The sequence below is a fragment of the Eulemur rufifrons genome, chromosome 6 (genome assembly GCF_041146395.1).
Source record: "Eulemur rufifrons isolate Redbay chromosome 6, OSU_ERuf_1, whole genome shotgun sequence".
Classification (NCBI taxonomy): domain Eukaryota; kingdom Metazoa; phylum Chordata; class Mammalia; order Primates; family Lemuridae; genus Eulemur; species Eulemur rufifrons.
The window spans coordinates 48,895,684-48,910,686 of NC_090988.1; the positions used below are offsets into that span (position 1 = coordinate 48,895,684).

The window sequence follows — 15,003 nt, forward strand, 5'->3', positions numbered from 1 at the left end:
CACACCTAAATTTCTTTCTTGTGTACTCTGTCTGCACCGCCTCTGTGTCAGGGAATATAGTTTTAAGCGGTGGGAGAGAACCAATGTGTGTTGCTCATGTGCCTTTTTACAGATTAGGAAATGAAGGTGCAGAGAGGTTTTAAAAAAAAAAAAACAGCCCAAGATTATACGCAAGGACCGGAGAATATACATTCTTTCTAAGCACACATAGAACAGTCACAAAAATTGACTATATGTTAGGCTATAAAAAAAAGTCTCAATACATTCCAAAGAATCAGTATCCTACAGACCATATTCACCCAGTACAGGTCAATTAAGTTAGCTATCAGTAACAGAAAGATGAGATTTAAAAAAAAACAAAAAAAAACAAAACTATATTGAGAAATATTTACAAAAATACCTCCAACTAACTCATAGGTCAAAAAGAAATGATAATAGAAACTATAAAATACTTATAAATGAATGATCAAAGAAATATTCAATATCAAAAGTTGTGGAATATAGCCAAAACAGCACTTAGAGGGAAATGTATGGCCTTAAATGCTTGTATTAAAAAAGAAGGACTGAAAATTAATGAATGGGCTAAGTATCCAATTTAAGAACAACAGTGAACATAAATAAATAAGCCGGCCCAGAGTTGTGCAATTCTAGGTGGTGGAGCCGGGATTTGGGCACAGTTATGACTGGCTCCAACTCCCATGCTCCCCTCACTGCACCATATGCCTTTCTCTATGCTGTTTCCCATAAGACACCCGGTGCCTGGAAATTCTCTCCCTAAGAGTTGAAGAGATGACCCTACAGGGTACCTCCCTGCATGAAAAGTTGATGACAAATCTCACCCATCTGTCCTTTTACTTGTTCATTCCTTAACTATTCATTGAGCATGTGCTACGTGCCAGGCACTGTGCTAGTAGCTACTGTAGTTGCCCTTTTCCTCTGAGTGTTCAATAAGTAGCCTTCAGCCTGGGCACAAACGATTGCTGCTCCTACCAATGCCCACCCCCACCCCCCAAGCTGCCAGAATCTTCTCTGCCGCTTGTCAGAACAGCATCTCGTCAAAAATGACTGATGTCTCTCTTGTCTCTTTCAACAGGTAGACTGAAATTACCATGTGTCCAAATTAAAATTGCATACTTCAAGGATTATTTGAAGGACTATTCTTAGACCCTTTTAAGAAGATTTAAAGAAAAGTGAGTTGGTTTTTTTTTTTCTTTTTTACACTTCAGAGAATATTCATGATTTAAGTTAATGTTATGGGTGCTTTTTTTCTCTACCTCTTAAGTACGCATTAATAGGTAGACTTTATCTCCATTTATTTTATAATAGTTTTTTTCCCCCTAAGAACAATGAGCAAGGAATACAGAATTGCTGCTTGCCTTGCCTGTAAGGTTTCTGTACGTTCCAAAGGCGTGCGGGGTCTTGGAGGTGAACAGGTTTGGAGGCACAGACCATTCCCTATGGGTGCTGGAGGCCCATTCCCCATGGGTGCTGGAGGCCACAGCAGCATCCCTGCATCCCTGGCCTGTGCTTGAACCCTTAGGGACTGCTGGGGAAGTTAATATCTCCCCACATTTAGGATTTTTATAGAGTCCTTCCATAATCTGGATTTGAAACCCACTCCTCCTCACATCCTGCCAGGCCTCTTTCGTGTCTCCTCGACAGTCCTAAAAATGGTTGAACATAAAGAGCATGTTCCTCCTTGAGATCTTTTCTTACTTTGTTCCTCCAATAACTTCTCATAATTTGATTTCAAGAGCAGTTCCTGCCCTGGTCACCTTCTTTTCAACCCAGTAAGTGTCTCCTTACAATGAGGCACCGGCCTGGGATCCAGACAGAGCCTTGCCAGTGTCCTCTGCCCCAGCAGATGGCTGAGAATCAGGGCAGGATGACCCCAGTGAGGAGGCCTGGGCTGCAGTCCCAGCTGTACCCTTGCTGCGTGTTCAGGACAGTCCCTTCCTCATTCTGAGCTCAGAGGAAACAAGGAAGGGAGGACAAGACAGACCCCGAGGTGCCCCCTGCCTCCATACAGAGGGTGTTGCTGACTCACGGTGAAGCAGTTGCTGCTTGTCACTGCCTCAAGTGGCCAGGACTTAGAGATGAGTGGGCTCTGGGTCCAGTCCCAGCCCTATCACTTGCTGCTGGTGTGGCCATGGACTGTCACTTCTCTTCTCTAAGCATGTATTTCCTCACTTCTGAAATAAGGACGTTAATACATGTTGCAAAGGATTTGTGTGAGGATGTACTAGGATAATGCACACAAAGCCCGTAGCACCTGGTACATAGGAAATGTTCCGTGAGTGGCAGTCCCTAGTATTGTGAGTCGTAATGGAGCTACTTAACTTGAGCTGGAGAAAAAGACGGGGTGCTGGAGACTCTAATAAGAAGAGAAACAAGGAGTGTGGATGTACTTATTGGGGATAGGGGAGAAGTTGTTCATATCCCATTAACTCCCTTGCAAACATAAGCCCAATCCCAGAAAGTTGGTGAGGTTAAAACCCTACTTCTCGGAGTCAGACAAGGACGGTGGGTTGCTGTGGAAATACACAGTTACCAGGGAAACATTTAGCGTGGGTCTGAGAAGCTGCATAAATCCCACCAACCTCTGGCTGCTGCCACAGCCCCCGCCCTGGACAGTGAGGCCTGGTGTCCCTAGAATGAGGGTTCTCAGACCCACAGCCTGGGAGGCCTTGCGAATCATCCACCACTCATGCACGTTCAGAAGGCTGGTTGTGAGTGTCGGACGAGAGATTGAGTATGAAAGAGATTCGTAAACTGTAAAGTGCCCTGTACATATATGCCCCTTTGCGTTATTCACGTGTTACAGATTGTTTCAATACTTTGGAAATCAAGAGAAAGGCTAAAACTCAGATACTCAGATAAGCTGAGTGTGTAATGAACCAGTAGAGTCCAGCCCACAGATTTCTGAGTGAAACAGCATGTGCGTGAGTACGTGTGCAGATCTGTGTGCACACGTGTCTGTGCATGTGTGTGCATGCACATGTGTGTGTCATGTGAATCTTTGGCTGTTTGGATGTGGTCACCACTCTTCACATGGTGCAGGGCTGCCTCTGAGGGGTGTAACATAGGAGTCAAAGCACAGCCTGTGGAGTCAGTCCACCTAGCTCTATAGCTAACTAGCCGCATTATTGGTCGCATTATTTGACAAGTGACATAGTCTTTGCCTTCCTGGAGCTTAAAGTCTGTGGATAGGGCTACTCTGAGCAGTTGGGAGGATGCTGCATAAGGTGTGCCCTTCACACCAAGAGAATGCTCAGGAAATGCAATGGCTTCTCTCCCATGGTTAATGTCTCCCACTAGAGTTTAGGGAATGTTGTCTTAGCCTATCGGATAAAAGGAACCTCTGGAGATATCTTTGGTTCCAAAAGACCATTCCCCTGAGGCCCAGGCACCTTGGTGGCTGGAGAGCCTGTGTGAGCAAACACACCCCCTGGCCCTGAGGAAGGGCTAATTCCAGTGGTGTTCCCACGCCTCGGCCATCCTTGCCAATCTCTCCCCTTAATCTGGGCTGTGGAGCTAGCAGATTTCACATTCAAGAGAATTGGAAACCATTGTCATTTAAGATGTAGAATAAGGAATTTTTTAATTTGGAGATTAAATCTGGTGAATGTCACAGCCTTTGTTCTCCAGATAGCTGCTGCCTGTAGATACAGAGGTGCTGCTCCAGGTGTGGGTGCTGCTGGCCAGAGGTGCCCCTCTCGGGTGTCCAGAGCCAGGGAAGGCTGCAGAGTCATGTATTGTGGTGTTTTTCAAACTGTGGGTTGTAGTCCCTTAGCAGGTAATGAATTTGGTCGTTCAAGATCATCATTTATTAAAGTAAAACAGAGTAAGCCAGTAACCCATAAAGTAGGTGAAGATATTTGCATTGTATGTATTCATCCCCAAAATATATATAGTAGGAAAAAAAGAAGAGACTCCTAAAATCAGTAAGGAAAAGGTAGACAACATAATAGAAAAATAGGCAAAAGACTCAAACAGATACTTCACAGAAGACATCCAAATAGCCAAAAAGCATATGAAAATATTATTAGTCTTCAGGGAATCAAAACTTAAAACCACGATGAAATACTACTAAGTACCCATCAGAATGGTTACAATGAAAAAAACTCTACCTAGTGTTGGCAAAGACGTGAAGCCACTGCAGCTCTGGTACACGGCTGGGTGAAGTGTCATTGGTTTAATGACTTTGGAAAACTGTTTAGCCGTGTCCACTAAAGCTGAACGTATGCATATTGGCACTCTCACTCCTTGATATATCCCCCTGAGATACGCACACGTCTGTCCACCAAAACACATGGCCACCTGCAGTGGAGTGGAAACAGCACAGCATAGTCACACAGCGGAATATTGCACACAGCGATAGTGACGATAGTGACGAGCCCGAGAAACACAAAACTGAAAGGAGGGAGCAGGCACAAAGAGGCTTTATGACTGCATTTAATAAAGTGCAAAACCAGGCAAAGCCAATCTCTGTTTTAGGAGTCTGGGTAGTGCTTGCCCTCGGGGAGGGTCGGTACGTGGGGGGAGCGCAGAGGGCTCTCCAGGTACTAGCACTGTTCTGTCTTTTAATCCAAGTGCAGGTTACATGGGTGTTTTCAATTTGGGAAAATCTGCCAAGCTGTTCATTTGCAATATGTACCCTCTACTTACGTCATACTTCAATAAAAGTTTATAAAATGAGCATAACAGAGGAGAAAAATATAGCAGGTCATAAACCTAAGCATTGTTAGGTAAAACTTCAGTTTCCTGCCCCTCTAAATGTGCATATATGGCCCAAGTTGAGGTGTCAGGTGCGTTTCTTGCTGTGGGCACAGTCAGGAGATGGGAGCTGCTGATCTAATCTAACCCTCCCATTTTCAGACGAGGAATCAGAGACCCAGAGAACAGGGGGATTCGGAGCAGAGCCAGGGGAAGACAGAGCCAGGGAGAAGTCTCTGGGTCTCCTGCTGCTGCTGGTTCTGCGCTGCCTGGGCACAGTGACATATTCGGATTAGTAGGCTCCGTCTGGCACCTTCAGCTCTGGGAGGCAGCCTTGCGCTTTCCGTCCAAGGGGAGCGATTGTTTCTCCACCCACAGGCGGTGGAGCTGGAGGCCCAGCCACCTCTGCAGGGGGCCGGCTCCAGCTCCAGCTCCCCTGATCGCCTCCCTCCTCCTTCCTGCCTCTTCTGTGGAAATCTGCTTCCCGCAGAGTGCCGGAAACACCGCTGCATGCAATCGTGTTTTCATTTGTGGAAGATGACTGTCATGCCAAAGCTGTTTGATGGTTGTAGAAGTTGGAAAACTGTGAAGAAAATACGTTGGGAGAATGAGATCCGACAAAGTGTGCCTCAGTTCTGGCTTTGTGCTTTTATTTTGTTACAAAATTGTGAGCCCGTTCAGCAGACCTCTTTTGTAGAGGTCAGGGGGTCTCCCGGGCTCCGAAGGTACGAGAAGAGCAAGACGCACCCCATCCCTGTCAGACAGAGATGCCCAGAAAGGGGAATGTTGTGTGGATTTTAAAAGTCTCAGGCTGAGCCTCACTCAGGGCCTGGAATCATCTTAAATAAGAGAGTAGGTAACAGAATGCACGGGGTATCTTAACTCGGGACACATCCTCACCCAGCTTGGGTGCCGTTTGGGTTGTAACAGCCCAGGCCACCAGAGGAGAAACATCTAGTCCAACCTTGGGGGTGTGGAGCCGGAGGGGGCTTGGGAGAAGGTTTCAAACCTCAAGAGCTCGAGCTAAGGATTAAAGAATGGGAAACCATACAGGTAAGGTTGCTGAGGACTGGCCAGCAGGTGTGAACCTCATCTGAAGCCATGCTGCATTCTGGAAACTGCCTGCGATTCTGTAGAGTTAAAGTCACGGAGGGGACGCGTAGGGAGAAGTGGGGGAGGATCCAGAAGACGTGGACGGGGCAGATGGCAAAGGGCTCCGCGCCCGGACAAGGAGTGTCCAGGGTGAATAGGAAACTGTGGCCTGAGATTCATCTAGGCAAGAAATAAATGCCTGTCACCTTGGAGGCAGAATAAGAGATATAGGCAGATGTTAGAAGTGTTGGTGCAGTCCTGGAATTTTGTTTTACAGTACTCGCTTGTACCATCTCTGAAGAAAACTTTCAAAGAACTATTCTGATCTGGGCCTGGCTGAAGGCAGGAGCTGCAGACATGAGTAAGACAGAGTCTCCAGCCTCACAGTCCTGCCAGAGGACTGACAGTCAAAACCCAACACAAATTTGACATGGTAGTTATTATTCTGGGACAAAATGTCCCAAATTGTGTTCTATGATACATCAGCCCAACAAAATATGTGTGTGTGCATTTTTTTAAAGGAGGAGAGGTTCCTTGTTGAGTGATCTGAGAAGCATTGTACACTGAATCCCTCCTGGTAGTTCTCAGGGCTACTAGCACACTAAAGGCTCTGAGAAGGCCTGCAGTGAGGATGCTAACCTAATGTTTCCCAAACTTATTTACCCAAGAACCCCTTTTTCATGTATATTCAAATCCCTGTTCTTCAGTTGGGAAACTTCAACCTAGAGAAGGGCAAGTTTGGAGCCCTAAGGAGAGAATATGGGGCTCCCCCAAGGAGGGACATTTTGTGTGCATTATACAAGGCCCCGTCTAAGCCTGGCACAGGTTCTGTCCCAGTAAGTGCTCGGCAAATAGTCACTAAATGAAGATATGGCTATTGCATTTGCCTGGCAAGAAGAGTCCAGAGTTCTCAGCAGAAGCTGGAGACAGAGAAGATGTGCGTAGCAGGAGTGCTGTACAAGTGGACCTTTGGCAGTTTAATGTGCGTCTCTTTCCTCTTACTTGTACCCCCCTCTTGACTATTGGGGAAAAGCAACAAGAGGCAGTGAAAGCAAAGTGGTTGAAGGGCATATACTCTGGAGCCAGACTGCCTGGGTTTGAATCCCAGCTCCATCATCTCCTAGCTAGTTCCTTGGACGAGTTGTCTTAACCTTCTTATGTCTCAGTACTTTCATCTGTAAAATGGACCTAAAAATAGTGCCCAGCTCATAGTGCCCAGGATGAACTGTGTTCATATAGGTCTGGTCCTTAGAATGGGGCCTGGCACGTGGTGAGCACTATACAAGCATGAGATATATGTGCTCATCCTCATCTGCTGGCTTCGTCCAGTGCTTACCTCCCAGGGCCTTTGGGTCCCCTTTCCCAGGCCCAGCAGGCTGAAGAGGCTCCTATTCCTGAGCGAGGCAATCTGCAAATTTGTTTTCCCCACCAGCATCAGGAAGGGCCAAGATGACGTTTGTTTATTTTCAATAGTCAGGGCTGTTTGAGGTAAGGCTCGGGTTCCCTTCCCGGTTATTAGTGCCCAACCACGCCGGCTGGGTAAATATTTCTGAGGGAATCCAGTACATCTATTATTAATTTACTGCAAGCAGTTCCTGTATTTTCCAGAACTGCTTCTGCCTGCAGATGTTTTTGTAGGCCCTGCAGAGTTCTGACCTCAGTGCTTTTCGTGGAGTGTGGTGGGAGCCGGCTCCTCCGGCCCTTGTCTCCCGGAGGGGAAGGACGGACAGCTGTGTGAGCAGAGGACACGGGGTACAAGGTGGATCTTGCTGGACCTGATATTGGAGCCAGTGGAATCTTGTTCTTTCAGCTTCAAACCTAGTTTACAGGCCAGAAACCTGGGTATCATTCTTGACACCCTTCACTGTCCTGGCTCCACAGCCAGACAGTCACCAAGGCCTAGAGATGCTGTCTCCAAAATGTCGTGAATCCAATTCCTGTTCTCTACTGCCGTCACCTAGCCAGTCCAAGTGGCCTTCGTCTCTCATCTCACCTTCCAAGTCCCAGCTTCCCTGACTGCTAAACTGAATCAGATCCCCTGCTTTGTGTTCCCGTGGAGGCCCCTTTTGAAAATCACCTTTCAGTCTTTAAATTGGCTGTTCGGGCTCTGATTTCAATACTGAACTATCAGCTAATCAGGGTGCCCATTAGCAATGGTGCCCAACAAACGGAAATCTCCCAGGAATAACATACAGGGGTCCGTCCGTCCTCCCTCCCTCTCTTACTTTTCCTTAATTACAATTGAAAGGTGACTCGCAATCACCTGGTCAAATTGTGTTCCTCAGAGGAACCCCAGGGCCCACTGAGGCAGGAAAGGATCCTCCCCAAGGCCCTCACCAATCCAGCAGCAGCCCTACATCTCTCTTAGCCATTGGAATTTCACTTTAGATTTTTTTATAAAAACTAAAAAGCAGTTCTTCTATGATAAAAGGTTTGGACAACACTGATCTATTCTTATAGTCTAATTTTTCAGAGCAAAACTATGCCAAGCGCTTGGCATGTGTTCACCCATAAACAAGAAAGGTAATCTCCACATTTTACAGACTCAGAAACTGGTCCTAGAATAGTTAGGAATTTTTTTTCCATGCCACACAGCTAGTGTCCAGAGGGTCCAGAATTCCTATCCAGGATTGTCAGACTCCAAACTCTTTCCACTGCCACCTGCTGCCTCCCAAAGACCCGTCCTCCCACACACAGTGGGTTCCTGAGCCAGCCTTGAAGTCTGGCGTGACTGTGGTGGCCAGAGTCGGATCGCTGGGATTTAACTGGGCAGCACTTGCTCAGAGGGACAAGGCCTTCGTTCCTAGGGTTTCCTGGCTGTGCGAGTGTGAGATGCAAATTAGGGAGACATGAAGTCTGTGTGGGCCAGGGAAGAGCTGGGCTGCTCCGCCAAATGGTCGCTCATGCCTAAAATGAAGCTGCTTGGCTGGGAGCCCCAGCACCTTCAGCACAGCCTGGGTCTTCTTCCCATGTGTCAGGAATTTCTCCCAAGGAAATCCTGGACAAAGTAGCAACCCAAGAGAAGGACACCGAGTTCCAGATTGTACAGAAGGGAGCATCTGTTTTACCCTGAGCTTTATGGTCTCTCTTGCCTTTCCTTGCCCCAAGCCCAGGTTATTTTGACTTTTACTTTGTGGTGAAGTCCTGCTTATTTGAACAACAATGAAACTAGAGCAGAAGACAGGAATGCTAAGTTCTTGCCCTCGCTCCCTCAAGAACTCACTGTGTGACTTTGGCATGTCGCGTGGCCTCTCTAAGTCTCAGTCTCCCATCTGAGAGAGTTTTGGACAACATGCAAGGATAGTTGAAAGCACTGACTCTGGAGTTGTACTTCCTGATTTGGGATCCCAGCTCAGCCATTACTAATGCACGACCTTGGGCAAGGTATAGAAGGTCACCGTGCCTCCCCAAATCCCTCCTGCAAAAGGATATAATAGTAATGTCTATCTCATAGATTTGTTGTGGGGATTAAAAAGTGATTAGAATACTGCCTGACCTCATAGTAAGTTATTTAGTTAGTTGTTATACTGGTGGTATAGTTGTGATCATTTCCATTCATGAAACCATACTTTGTGATTCTGCATTTTTGTTTGCCTAGAGCATGTCCAAAATCTCCCAGTGGTTAGTATTTATACTTTTTGCTTTTATAGGTTGAGAAAATATACGACAGGAAGCTGATATGGATTCAGCAATGTCTTAACTCCATGTGTAGCACCATAACAGCTCCTATGTATGTTGTATAAGACATTGACTCAGTTATAGTCAACCTTGGTAAGGACAACATACAGGTGCCCAAATCCTGCCAGTAACAATGTGTCCCCTAGTTAGAAGCCTCTGATTTAGATTATTGTTGTTTCTTCTAGCCTGGTTCATGCTCATGGTAGGCACTAAATTAATGTTTGAATAAACAAAACAAGTGACTGGATGGATGGATGGATGGATGGGTGGGTGGATGGATGATGGATGGATGGTTGGATAAATGGATGGATTAGTCTGTTTTACATTTGCCTCTTGATTTAGTTTGAGCAGAATAAGTGGGTGCAGGTATTAAAGTGTGTATCCATGAGCATTTGCAGAGAAAGCCCCAGCTATTTCTGTGCTAGGGAAGTAGAGGGTCATAGTTACATATTTTGCATATTCCCCCATCTGTTAGTTTATAAGGTCATTTTTCACTGGAGTCCTTTCAGCTGTCCTGCATTGACAATAGATAAGCACTCCCTCTGCTTCTCCCAGGCCTTCCTCCTCCAACAATGAGGGCTTTGTGCTGGGAAGATTGCCGATGGATGCTTCTTTCCCAAGGCCCCAAAGCCTCGTCTGGCTTCCATCAAGGGTATAGGAGGGGGAGGGGACCCAGACAGTTGGATTCGGGAAGCAGTGCTCGTGGCCTGGTGCCAACCGAACATCTCAGGCTGGGCTAGATAATTCAGTGTCTGCTCTGGGATGGAGGCAGCCTGGTTACCTGAGCTGGTTATCCAGCTATTTGCAGCCACCACCCCAGAAGACACTGAGCTCTGGTTTCCCAGAGCCTTTTGCTCCAGGCCCAGGAGAGGATGCAGATCTGGAGAGGATGAATGGGCCATTGCCGAGGGGCGGGCAGCCAGTCTCAGGGTGTGAAGAATCTCACCCCAAAGGGGCAAGAGGCTGCTGTGGCTACTTCCTCATAGGGCTTCAATTCACTGAGATTAAAATGCCAACAGCCTGCCTCTACACACACTTACTTAGGAACACACTGGTTTGAGCTGCTTAATGAGTGTTAGTCAGGAGTCTAAGAAAGGTCTGGGCAGGCGCCTGGCTGATGCCTTGTTGGTTAGAATACTAAATGTGTCACCCTTGGAAAGCCAGCGGTTGCTGGAGAGCAAACCCAGTGTTGAGACTTCCTTGGTAACCCTTACGTCCCCACTGCTTCCACATGCTTATAAGTCGGTGAGCTGGTCTGGGTTTGGAGTGGTTATGGCAACAAGCTTGATAACAAGACGGACAGCAATGATGATGATTATCAATCACAGTCATTAGTGGTGGTTATCAAACCTGGATGCTCACCAGAAACACCCAGGGGTTGGTTGGTTGGCTGGTTTGCTTATTGTTTTTTGTTGTTTTGAAAATAAAGACTCCTGGCAATTCTATTTCTCATCTAGACCTAGAGGCCTGGGAATCTATATGCTTAACAAGTGCGCTGGGTGATGCTGACGTACCTGGCTGAGCCCTGGCTTTGGGAACTGCTAGTCAATGAGGGAACATGGGACCCAGACTGGTATCTGCCTGCCACTTCCAAAAGCTGTGCTCTCGTGCCTGTTGCTTAGCCTCTGAGCCTTCATTTTATCATCTTGAACACACTGACCGCCACACTAGAAAACAAATTTTTCCTTGGGGACCAGTGTTTTATTATGAAAATAGAATAAAAACTTCGAAAACAAAATGATCTTCTCTAGTTTAATGAAAAATTTGTTATTTTTTATTGTTTTCTGTGCGTGAATTATATACAACTCGAAAAATAGTTCACGTGTCTCCCAAGGTAAAGAGACATGTGAGTTACAACTGCTTCATGAGACCCCAGGCTCAAAACTAGCTTGAGTTAAATACAACTCACATGGCAGTTAATATGTTAAAAAGGATTAGGTAAAATGGTATAGGTGCTATGGAAAACAGTATGGCAATTCCACAAAATATTAAAAATAAAATTTCCATATAAGCCAGCAATTCCACTTCTGAGTACATATCCAAAAGAACTGAAAGCCGGGTCTTGAAGAAATGTTACACATCTGCAGATATAGCAACATTATTTACAATTGCCAAAAAAGGTGGAAGCAACCCAAGTATCCATCAACAGATGAATGGCTGAATAAAATGTAGTATATAATACAATGGAATATTACTCAGCCTCACAAAAGGAAGGAAATTCTGACACATTTTACAACATGGAGGAACCCTGAGGACATTATGTAAGTGAAATAAGCCGATCACAAAAAAGCAAAGACTGTCTGATTCCACTTATATGAAGTACCTAGAGTAGTCGGATTCACAGAGACAGAAAGTGGATGGTGGTGGCCAGAAGGTGGGGGAAGGGGAAATAGGGCTTTGTTGTCTAGGGGGATAGAGTTTCAGTTTGGCAAGATGAGGGGAATTCTGCAGAGGGATGGTAGCACAATGTGAATGTACTGGATGCCACTGGGCTATGCGCTTGAGAAGGCTTAAGAATAGTCAATTTTATGTTCTGTGTATTTGACCTTAATTTTTAAAAAGTGGATTAGGTAATATCTTCCCTTCCAAAGTTATTCTGCAAATGACATAAAATATTATAGGATCCATAAAGGGCCTAACATGGTGCCTGACACACGATACATGACCCAAGGGTGTTTCTTTCTCTTCCCTTTATCATTTGCCAAGTCCTTCCACAGGCATTGTCTTACCTGGGGGTTTCTTACGTCTTCTCTGCACAGATGTGTCTGAAGGAAAGGGGATAGGGAACTAATGTTTGTTGATGGCTAATTATGAGTTAGCCCATTTAACCCTTATTTACCCTTGGGAGGTGTGTATTCTCATTTTATGGATGAAGGAACTGAGGTTTAGAAAGGTTAAATGACGTACTTAAGTCACAACACTAAGACGAGGCAGAGCTAGGCGAAGCTCACCACACGCTTTCACATGGCTCTTGGCCTACGGATGGCTGAGGACAGTGGCTGGCGCTCTCCGGAGACTGTGCCAAGAGCTACACTTGCTGGTTGACTTGAACGTCATTTGAGGCAGTGGGAAGTTTGGTTGAGAGTTTTCTCTGGAATCCTTAGGGGACGTGGAGACTTGATTAAGCCACAGTCACATTTGGCCCCCTCATCACCTGGGAGGAGCTCAGAGCCAAGCCCCCAGCAGCCCCTGCAGTCCCACCTGCTATCAGGCAAGGTCCAGTCATGCTCACAGCATGTAAGTGACAGCCCCTTCTAGTGACTGGGGTTGTTTGACACCAGACGGGCTCCAAATCAGCCTTGAAAATAGCCATCTGTCTACTTAGGCCACCCGGAAAAGATTGTGTCCCTCGGGTACAAAAGAATGCTGACTTCCCCTACAGCGTGTCCTGTGCATGCCTGGCTCTGAGACAGAGAGAGATGATGAGAGGAAACCATGTGGGCACAGCGTGGTCAGGGCCCTAGGGGTGTGGTCACTGCCAAAGTCAACAGCAGGGTTAGGGTTTTACTGCAAATGCATGAGTTGACTTGGGCAGCAAATTCAATAGCTGCATTATCAATGTCGCCATCATAGCAAATTGAAGAGTTACGTTGGATCGATGAGTAAAAACGATGATGATGATGATGATAGTGGTGGTGGTAAGAATGAGGTAGGCAACTTGAACTGGAGAGCAAATTGGATTACCCCAAAAAATAAAAAATGAAACTTATACTGACCATATGCAGGACCTGTGCTAAGCACAGCACACACATTTCCTCCATTTTTCCTTTAAAAGTCCTGTGCGGTGGAGAGGATCATCTGCTTTGCAGACAAGAAAGACTGAAGCCAGGTGACTTATGTGTCCAAGGCAACATGGCTGATGTTGATCCAGAACTGAGACTTGAGGTCTACCTGGCCCTGGACAGTAAGTTTCTGCCTCCAGCAGATTTAATATGTATAAGTAAATCAGGGCTGATTATTCATTTTCAGAAACAAAATCATTTACTTGCTTTATAGGAGGAGTCCTTTAAAAAGTAACTCTCACCTGGTGCATTTAACATAAAACCCTGATTATAAAGATTCATTTGGGTGAAAGAATTTTCAAAAATAATCCTTCCCATCTGTATGGCTGCAATACTATTTCACAGCACTGTCATGGGTATTGAGTTAAACATCAACTCAACTTAGACAAAAGCTTATCGCTCTTTTTCTCTATGGCAGCAGCATCTATTTGGTCCCCACCAGTGGTTAAACAGTAGGCTGCCATGGCGACGTACTGAATTTGAACTCCAGCTCTACCCCTTCCTAGCTATGTGAGCTCGAGCAAGCTATTTAGCATTTCTGAGTCTCAGTTTCTTCATCTGTGAAGTAGGCCTAACAACTGGGTATTTATACATAACGAATGTTAAGCCCTTATTCCAGAGTGTCACAGAATAAGTGAGGAATGTCATCTGTAATTTACTATGTAGAAACCTCTGGGCAGACTAATGTGGACAGTTTTGTTTCTCAGTGTCAACTAACATATTGATGTTCTACTTTGTGCTTCGGTCTCATGTGAACTTTCCAAGTGTCTTCAGGTCCTCTTAGCACTGGGCTGCTGATAAATTTGGGTTTCTGGAAAAGCCAAGTTATTGTCCTGACTCCAGGATGTAGAAAATTTCCCCAGATTCTGCCTCTCCTGTCTGCTGACCCAGGGCCTCCTCACAGTAGCGAAAAACCTGGGATCTTAGAGTCAGAGCAGACCTTGGAGATTACATAGCAGGATGTAGCAGGCAGGCAGCTTGGCCTCTGGGGTCTAGGTGAGGCTGCTGCTATGACAAAAAGAGCAGAGCCCTGCTTTGCTGCTTGAAGGCCTTGGGCAGCCCCCTTCGCCCACCCTTCAGTTTCTTTACCTTGCACACAAGGTTATGATGTCTCAGACAAGCACCTTGGAATGCCCAAACAGGGACAGGATCCGGGGCCAGCGTGGGGAGTTCAAAAGCCTCACCCTCTTTCAGATGCTGGGAATCCTCAAGAACAAAGGTAGCTGGATTTCTAGGTCTGGAGTTCAAGAAAGAAGTCAGGACTGGAGAATAAGATTTAGGATGAAGCCCCAAGAGTAGATGTGATCACCCAGGAGAGGATGTAGCATGAGAAAAAAAAAAAAAAAGAACAAGTCAAGTTTATTGCAATAACTTAGGGGAAATGAAGGTCTAAGCTAGTCCATGGTAGTGGGAATGGAAGAAAACTTACTAAGGTATAGTCAATAGGATGTGGTTTCTGCTGATTCGAGAGTTGGGGAGAAGAAATAAATAGAAATGATTCAAAGTTGATGAAATTGCAGGCCCTCCCCACCTGAGGCTGGGCAGGTCACTTCTTATTTACATTCCCCCAAGTCTCTGCTATGGCAAAGCCCGCAGTGTATTGTAATTGTGTGTGTGTCAACATCTTCCACGTTTCTGCCGTCCAAGGGCTCACTCACTTCCTTGCATGGATGTGGATACTCACTGTGAAAAATTTGCACAAGCATAGGAAGGTATGGAGTCCTGTTCATCTCCT

General features: G+C 46.0%; 1 protein-coding gene across 1 annotated transcript in view; it reads left to right on the plus strand.

Moving 5' to 3' along the window:
- The first annotated feature begins 1,180 nt into the window (after positions 1 to 1,180).
- TENM4 (teneurin transmembrane protein 4) overlaps positions 1,181 to 15,003 on the plus strand; it is a 431,057-nt gene continuing 417,234 nt past the window's right edge. Inside the window, exon 1 of the mRNA XM_069469155.1 lies at positions 1,181 to 1,190. The gene's annotated coding sequence lies outside the window, so the exon portion shown is untranslated. The remainder of the gene's footprint in view (positions 1,191 to 15,003) is intronic.